General features: G+C 56.8%; 1 non-coding gene across 1 annotated transcript; it reads left to right on the plus strand.

The window, feature by feature from the left end:
- Positions 1–352: 352 nt before the first annotated feature.
- On the plus strand, positions 353–425 carry TRNAF-GAA. Its single transcript has one exon. It is a non-coding gene; the product is annotated as a tRNA-Phe (tRNA).
- The last annotated feature ends 8,248 nt before the right edge of the window (positions 426–8,673 follow it).

An 8,673-nucleotide genomic window follows, 5' to 3' on the forward strand; every position in this document is an offset into this window, starting at 1 on the left:
TTTCTTTAAGCATATAGAAACTTAATTTTGACAGTAACTGAAATGTACTAACATCTAGAAATGGAGCACTCACCAGCACAGGGTGGGCCAGTATTAAATAGTGTTACAGTCGGAGACAGACAGCGTTAGGATGTTAACCCCAGGCCCTTTGTTCAAAGGTCGCTTCTCTCGCCTTTCCCCCATGAACTGAAGCGCAGCATTTGAGAGAGCCAGAGACTAGTTGATGACGTTTCCAAGTGCTAAAATAGCAAGCGATGTCCGTCTTGCATTGGCCAGTGTTGACTAGAGAGATGGTTTATGGAGAATAAACTTCAAGGTGAGAAGCAGCAGCCCAAGAAGGCCCCCTGCAGGTGCTGAAGTAGCTCAGGTGGGAGAGCATTAGACTGAAAATCTAAAGGTCCCTAGTTCAATCCCAGGCTTCGGCAGGCTGTTTCATCCCTCTTTCTGGAGCAGTGGGCTCTTTCCTGGAAACACAGCACTGTCTTTACTCAATGCAAGTCCTTCATTTTGGGCTTCACTGCAGGAAAAGGCAGCACTGGCTTCTGCACCCAGTTGGCCCACAGGACCTTTCTTTCTTCTCTTGCTGCTTCTCAGCAAGGGGAAGAAAAAGAAGCTCCCCTTCAAGCTAGAGTCACAAGGGTGATGTAAGGACGACTTCCTGATCCCTGGCTCCAGTCCTCTGTTCTTCCAGCTGACCCATCAGAGAGCTGCTGCCAGTTTCTCCAGGTTCGCCCATCAGTGTGTGCCAGGGTGAGCACCACCAAAGTGCAGGGAATTTGAGGGCAGGGCAGGGCAGGGCACTGTAATGGAGTTTCTGTAGTGTAGTGGTTCTCACATTTGCCTAACCTGCATCAAGCTGGCTAGGCAGAACTGACACCAACTTGTCTGGGGTGTTTCCTTTAAGCAGAGCACAAGTTTGAAATATGGGCAGCATAGAACCAATATTCATAACTTCAACTACAAAAATGATACACATCTAGAGATAGCATCATTATAATCAGCCAATCAGAACCTCTCCATAGACCCCTTACACAACAACCTTTCTACAATATTGGCTGCAAATATAGAGCAGCGGTTGCAACAGTGATCTATACAGTTACAGATTATGACAATAACATCACAGGAGGTGACACGGCATCAGTGAGACTGATACTGGAATACTGCCTCCAGTTTCGGTGCCCTCGTTTGAAAAAGATGTTGTGAAATTAGAGTTTGGGGCAGCAAAGAGCCACCAAATGTTCTGAGGGCTGGAGAAAAATGCCTTCTAGTGAGCTATTGAAAGAGCTCAACCTGTTTAGCTAATCAAAAGAAGATTGAAAGGTGACTTCATTGAAGTGTTGAAGTGTCTTAATGGAGAGAAAAGATTGGGTACTAAAGGCCTCTTTAATCGAGCAGAGAAAGGCCTAACAAGACCCAGTGGCTGGAAGGTGAAAAGAGACAAATTCATATTACAATTAAGGGACAAATATTCAACAGCGAGGATGATTCACCACAGGAACAAGCTACCAAGGAAAGGGTGGATTCTCCATCTCTTGATGTCATTTAATGAAGACAAGATGCTTTTCTGGAATGTGTTTGCCCCAAAAGTAGCTCTTGTGTCCTACAGGAGGCCTGTAATATGCAGGGGGTCAGATTAGATGCTCTAATGGTTTCTTCTGGCCATAAAGTCGACTCATTTCTGAAAATCTGAGTGTAGCATTGGGAGCAGCGTCTGATGTTTCCCTGTCTAGCCGGCTTGCTGCCTAGAACGAACGCTCCTTGAGTGGGGTGATCCACAGGGACTAGCTGAAACCTGCAAAGTGCCTGGACAGGGGCAGGACATTAGCCCAGCAAGGGAGGGGTGTGGCAGTGACATCACAAAGGCCTTTTGCAGGACCTCAGCCTATTGGTCCAAGGTGGTGGGGAGGTGGTGACCTCACAGAGCGATGCTGACATCAGCCAGGCAGGACAGGGGCGAGGGGCCAGGGAAACCTCAGAGACCCCTGTGGCTTTGCTTCAGCGAGTCTCCTTCTCCAGGTCTTTCTTTGAGGAATGAGAGAGTATTCGGGTTCACGGACGTGAGCGCCAGGAGGAGCCTCTTTCGAGTTTTCTCCTTCCCTTTCAGTGATTTTACTAGAAAACAGCCGTCCCTGTTTAGAAGGTAAGAGCCTCCTGGAGGTTTGAAACCTGTTCAGTCTGATTCATCTGGTGACAGTTGAATTCTAGGCATGGAAAACACGAGCTTAAGGAGGCAGAATTTTATTGCGCTCCTGGGATTTTGTCCCTTAGAATCACTGGGGACATTGGGGTTTGTCCTTTTTGTTTCACCTCTTGCTCCATCCATCCCTCCCTCCCTCCTTTCTCTTTGTCTCTTGCTTCTTTTGTCCTTTCTCCTGTTCCCCTCCCACTGCCACCTGTGTGTGTGTGTGTGTTGCGGGGGAGTGCTCTGCAGCTCCCACTGTGGGAGGTCCACTCAAAAACGTGGGGCTGAAATAGAGCTCGGGCAGTGATCCCCACCAGTGACCTGGGCCATCCTTTGGGCTCTCTGGTGAGAACCCTCAGCCTCCCGTCCTCAGTCTCTACCCTGATTGGCTGAGCAGGGGATTATTGACAGGGAGGAGACTCAGGTCCTTGTTGTTCTCTTTCAAGACCAAGGAAATAAGTCAGAACCAGTTCTGTGTTTGATGAATTTTGCTGCTTCTCTCCATTAATGGTCTCTGAGCAGTTCATGATTCTCTCTGACATTGCAGTTCTCCTCAAATACTTGCTGAATAATTCCTGTGCACTGTTGTTGGTCTGGAGCTCATCTGAGAGCACTTTACTCAGGTCATTCAATGTCTGAAATTCAAGATCCGATGGTTAGTTTTAAAATCAGGGCTCTTAGGTCCTATTCCCAACTCTGCCCCTGACTGGCTGTGTGACCTCAGAGAAGTCAATTCTCCTTTCTCAGCCTTAGCTTCTCCCTCTTTCCAGTCAGGATAATAATGATCCGCTCCTACCTACCTCACGGTGCGTGGAGGCAGGGCCGGCTCTAGGTTTTTTACAGTCCCAAGCAAAAAAAATTTTTGGCTGCCCCCACCCCAGCCCTGGGCTCCCCCCTGCACCTCCCTGCCACCCCAGACCTGGGCTCTGCCCCCTCCAGCCACACCCCCTGCCATCCCAGCCTTGGTCTCTCCACTCCCAACCCGCACCCCCCTGCCATCCCAGCCCTGGGCTCTCCCCCCCACCTGCACCCCCTGCCACCCCAGCCCTGGGCTCTCCCCCCCACCTGCACTCTTCTTCCACCCCAGCCCTGGGTCACTGGTAAATTGCTCCCAAGGTGGGTCATTCAGCAGGGATTTTGGATGTGCACAGAACAAAGACAGGATTGGTTCCCATATGGTTACAGAGCTGCAGTAAAGTGGAACAATTTTCAGTGTGTGATTGGAGTATATCTGGATGCATATTATAAAACTGTCCTCCATAAATGAGGAAAAGTTGAGGTGCCTTTATTATTCTTTTGTTCCACTCTTTCTTTCTCTGGGGAATTTGCCAATGCAATATCACTGTCTTCCTTTTAAACAAATAAAACAAAAACAAACAAAAGGCAATAGCTGTTGAAAATTGCAATTCCAGTCCTAATAACCCCTGGGAAGCATTTCTTGCTCAATTTTATCCTACTTTTTCTACAGCAAATGACAGTGGATCAGTATATTTGATTTGGGAGAAATGAAGTAACAGCTGCCCAAACTGAGCTGGAGCACTCCTGAATGTTGAGGTGTTCAAATCTGGAAGGCAGGCGCTAGATTCCCTTTCTGAACATTAGCTAAATCTGGAAAGGAAAAGTCAATTTCTGCTTCCACGGCTCAGGAGTGGAAATCCTCCTACGTGCCTGGTACTGTATCTAGAGCTGCCCAGGTCCAGCAGAGCCTCCCCTCCCTCACTTTTCATTTTAAATTCTGGTGGGATCCACGTACCTCCCTTGCCGGCTTCAGCTAGAGAGGGGCCCTGGCCATTTAGTCACCCCAATTCCTTCTTTGGGGGCTGCCAGGTGAGGCCACACCAGTATCCCTCAGCCCGTCTGGGGGTGTCTTCTGAAGGGGATGTCTGGGGCAAAGCTTTCTAGTCCAAAACGTTGGTGGCTGGAGGGGGGGCACCATTTTCAGTAGTTTAATGTTTGGTACTGCAGTGATTGACTGCTCGGTGCAGTAATATAGTGACCCCTGGGTCTCTGAATGAGGCTTTATACCGGGGGGGGGGAGTGAGGAGGTCAGCAGCGAGTTGGTGGATGGAGAGGGGCAAATCTCCCAGATTCAAAATCTGGGACAGTGTCTGTTGGTCCTTTTTGCTGCTTTTCTCTGGGCTGGGGGTTGTCCCAGTGCTGCACAGAGGGGTTCCCACAGGAAGGTGCTTGCTCCTAACCCCCGAGGCCGTCAGTGTGTCGGCTCTTCTCTAGCCAGCCCACTTGCCAAGTCTGATTGGCCTTGGTCGGGCTCCCAGCCCCTCTCCAAGGGGTGCAGCTGTCTGGAGGTGCTGCCTTCCACGCCTTCCTCAGTCCCACCTCATTCACTCCACAGGGCGACGGGTTACCAAGGGGAGGGGGGGGGAAGATCTTATTCTACTTCTAGCTAAAAGACATTTTTCTGTTACCTTAATTACACTACCTTAGGGGCCCCCTATAACATATTACCAAGGTTCAATACAAAGTCATAGACAAGTTATACAAAAATGCGTAATGCAGAGATTTATCTAGAACTGCAGTGAGTGACTGCTGGGTGCAGTGATATAGTGACCCCTGAGTCTGTGAATGAGGTTTTACACTTGGGGGGGTGAGGGGGCAAGTGGGGAGCAGGTGGGCGAGTCGGTGGGCGAGTGGCAGGTGGGCACAGAGGTGAGCAGGGAGCCAGCAGGGGCTCTAGGGCCGGGCACGGGGGTTTCTGGCAGGGGAGGGAGGAGGTGAAAGGAGGTGAGTGGTGGGTGGGGGACTGACTAGCAGGAGATGCAGCAGGCCAGCGGGGGGCTAGGGGGTGAAGAGGGGTGTGACGGTGAGATCTGGTCACCCTATGGGGGCCGTTTCTTCTCCCTCCCCCAAACCTTCCTTTTCGGCCCACAGCTGTTTCGGGGGGGCGGCGCTGGGGAAGGAGGGTTTGTTTCTGCGGGGTGGGCAGCGCTGGGGGGCGGTTGTTTCCACAGGGATGGGTGGCGCTGGGGGGGGTGTTTCTAGGGGGCTGGGTGGCAGAGCGGGGGGGGGGCGCAATTTTATATTCTTGCCTTGGGTGTAAAAATAGCTAGTTACGGCTCTGGGACCCCATATTGCGCTAGGTGCTGTACAATCCCTGGCCAACACTGGGACACCCAGGGGGTTCCCCTCAATTTCCCTGAGCCTCTGCTGCCCAACTGCTTCTGACTCCATCTGGATCACACACCCCCCGCAAAAACCCACCTTTCCAAACAGTCCTTCTTTCCCTGCCCCCTGGTTCTGCTTTCACACCCTGGGCCCATCTCCTCTCTTCGTCCCTCCCCCACCCCCAGGTGAGCAGAGATGGAGGCAACTTCAGCCACTGGAGCCAGCCCCAGCGAGCGCTGCAGCCCGTCCGGGGGGTGTTTGCAGACACAGGAAGGGAGCAGCTGGGAGCGGGGGGGAGGTGCTGGGAAGAAGGAGGCAGGAGAACAAATCCCAGGGGCAGGGCAGCTCCTGGGGGTGGGGCTCTGGCACAGCCCAGGGGCGGGGCAGCGCTTGGGGCTGGGGCTCTGGCACAGCCCGGGGGCGGGGCAGCTCCTGGGGGCGGGGCTCTGGCACAGCCCGGGGGCGGGGCAGCTTCTGGGGGCGGGGCTCTGGCACAGAGTGGGGGTGGGGCAGCTCCTGGGGGCGGTGCTCTGGCACAGCCCGGGGGCGGGGCAGCTCCTGGGGGCGGGGCTCTGGCACAGCCCGGGGGCGGGGCAGCTCCTGGGGGCGGGGCTCTGGCACAGCCCAGGGGCGGGGCAGCTCCTGGGGGCGGGGCTCTGGCACAGCCCGGGGGCGGGGCAGATCCTGGGGGCGGGGCTCTGGCACATTGTGACGCAGGAGCCCAGGCCCAGCAGCTGCTCCCTGGTGGCCACGTGCTGCCAGCAGCGCTGGAGCCGCCCGGGCCGGAGCGGAGCCGCTGTTCTCAGCTGCAGCAGGAGCTGCTCCCGGCCCCACTGGGCTCCAGGTGGGGACAGAGCCTGGGGCCCGGGGCTCCCCTGGGTGCGGCTGGCGGGGCGGGAGGGGAGAGGCCGGAGCTGCAGGCGGGGAAGGGCGGGGGCAGGCGGGGGGTTGATCGGTCTCTGGGCACCAGGGGAGCCCCGGGGCAGAGTGTGTGTGTGAGTGTCCCGGGCCCAGGCGTGCGCAGGGGGGGAGCCCTGGCACCCCAATGCCCTGAGCCCCGGCTGGGGAGGCTGCGCCCCCCCTCCCGTGGGGGCTCTGGGGGGGGAGGCTGCGGCGGCTGCAGGCGGGTGCTCGGCCCCCCGGGGAATGACCCGCTGCCGGCAGCTTGTGGCGCCTCCTCCGCGGAGCTTTTCCCCGGGGGCGGCCTGGGTGCAGCTGCGATCAGCTGTTTGCTGGGCAGGCTCGGCTCTGCTGCTCCCCCCCCGCTCCTGGGGGGGCTGAGTGAGCCCCCCCCAACAGCCCCAGGGGTCGGTGGGGGGGGCAGCAGCAGCAGAGCCCCCCCCTCCCCTGGGGCTGCCCCGCCCCGCTCGGGCTGGGGGCTCTGCCAGGGCCCCCGCGGGAATCGCTGCTCCCTGCCCGCCAGGCTCGGCTCCGGCCACAGCAGAGCGGGTGCCCCGGGGAGCCCGGCTGGGGCTAGGGCAGGGGGAGGTTGGCGTGGGGAGGAGAAGCTCCAGATACCAGCAGAAGGGGCGGCAGGGGGGAAGCCCCGGACCCTGGCAGAAGATGTGGGGCTGAAGTCCCCGGCTCGGGAGCCCCAGCCACCTTAGTGGCAGAAGTTGCAGGGCTGAAGCCCTGATCCCCCTCTGTGTGGAGCTGGCCTGAGCCCCTCTCGCTCCCATCCCCCCTGTGGAGCTGGCTCCCACTCTCCGGCTGTGGAGAAATTCAGCCCAAATCTCCCCATGTTGGTATCTCCATTTCCAGCTCCGCCCCCCATCACCCAGCCATGGATGGATTTAGCCCAGGAGGCAGGGTCAGTGTTGGCCCCATTGGGCAGGTGGGATCTAGGGCACAATGAGGTGAAGTGACTTTCCCAAGGCCAAGCAGGGAGTCTGTGACAGAGCAGAGACTCAAACCCAGAACACATGAGCCTGAGTCCTGTGACTTAACCACTAGGCAACCTTCCCCCCGAAGGAGAGGGAACCTCCTCCGCCACTTTGAGTGTGTGGGTGGGAGCAGCCACTAGACAGAGCTGTCAGGAGGTGGGAAGGGGGGGTTGGATAGTTGGGGGGGGTCTCTGGAGGGGGCAGTCGGGACAAGGAGCAGGGGGGTTAGATGGGTTGAGGGTTCGGGGGTGGTGGAGTGGGGTCGGGGCAGGCAGGGAGCAGAGGGAGTTGGATGGGTCGGGAGTTCTGGGGGTCCTGTCTGGGGGCGGGGAGTGGTTGGATGGGGCGTGGGAGTCCCGGGGGTCTGTCTGGGGGCAGGGGTGTGGATAAGGGTCAGGGGGACAGGTAGGGGGTAGGGTCCTAGGGAGGCAGTTACAGTGGGGCGGTCTCAGGAGGGGGCAGTCAGGGGACAAGGAGCAGGGGGGGTTGGGGGTTCTGAGGCGGGCAGCCAGGGGGCAGGAAGGGGGAGGCAGTGGATGGGGTGGGGCTCCCTGGGTGCGCACCCTAATGAAATGTGCTGCACACGCCTATGGTCACAGGGGTGAGCTACTTGCATCCTTTCCTGTTTGTGCCATTTCTTTCCATCTCAAACCTGAGAACAATTCTCTCTGGTTCTTCCCCTTCTCTCTCCCCTCCCCACATGTGGCTAGAAAATCCAAGGAGATTCCCTCGTTTTCCCTAAAATTATTGACTCTCTAGTCTCTCATTTTCCCTATTTTCTCCGTAATTCTTCAATTCTCCTCAGCTTTGGGATGTGAACCCAGCCCGTTTATCTGCAGCAATTTGTCCTTGGGTAGGTGGAATTTGCTGTCCTGTGTCACTCCCCCAGCGTGGGTGGGGGTTAGTAGGTGCTGGCTGGGGGAGCCCACAGACATGGCTGCCTCTGGGGGGAGATGGGGGGGCCGATCTCTGCCAGCGACAGGACATGGCCGCACAGGAGGGGAAGGGAGGAGCCAGTGTCCCTATGGAGCCTGCCCAGCCCCTTTGGTTCTGCTCCTTTCCATCATTTTGTTCAGAGACTTTATTACTGGGGAGGCTGAAAAATCTCCCTGTGGGCTTAGCCTGGCAGGAGGGACCAGGTCTCCCCGGCAATAAAGAGATGGAGCATGTTCCCAGCATGGCAGAGCCTAGGCTGTGTCTCTGCAGGGAAAGATCCTGGGGGAATCGTGATGTGACATGAACTAAAGCCTGTTCTGAAACCTCCGCAACTGCCCTTCTCGCCCTGCCAGGCTGCAGGATGTCATCCATGTTTCGCTCCAGCTCATCCCATCCTCCCATGGGACAGGGAAGGGAAATGGCTGCAGAGGAGCCAGCTCAGGTAGGGGTTATTGGGGGTTTGCTGGTGGGTTCCTGCTGGAGGGAGAGGGACACCAAATGCACTGGAGGAGGGAGGCTTGGGCAGTCTGGTTTGGGGGTTGGAGTTTG

The sequence above is a fragment of the Mauremys mutica genome, unplaced genomic scaffold, assembly GCF_020497125.1.
Source record: "Mauremys mutica isolate MM-2020 ecotype Southern unplaced genomic scaffold, ASM2049712v1 Super-Scaffold_100033, whole genome shotgun sequence".
Classification (NCBI taxonomy): Eukaryota; Metazoa; Chordata; order Testudines; family Geoemydidae; genus Mauremys; species Mauremys mutica.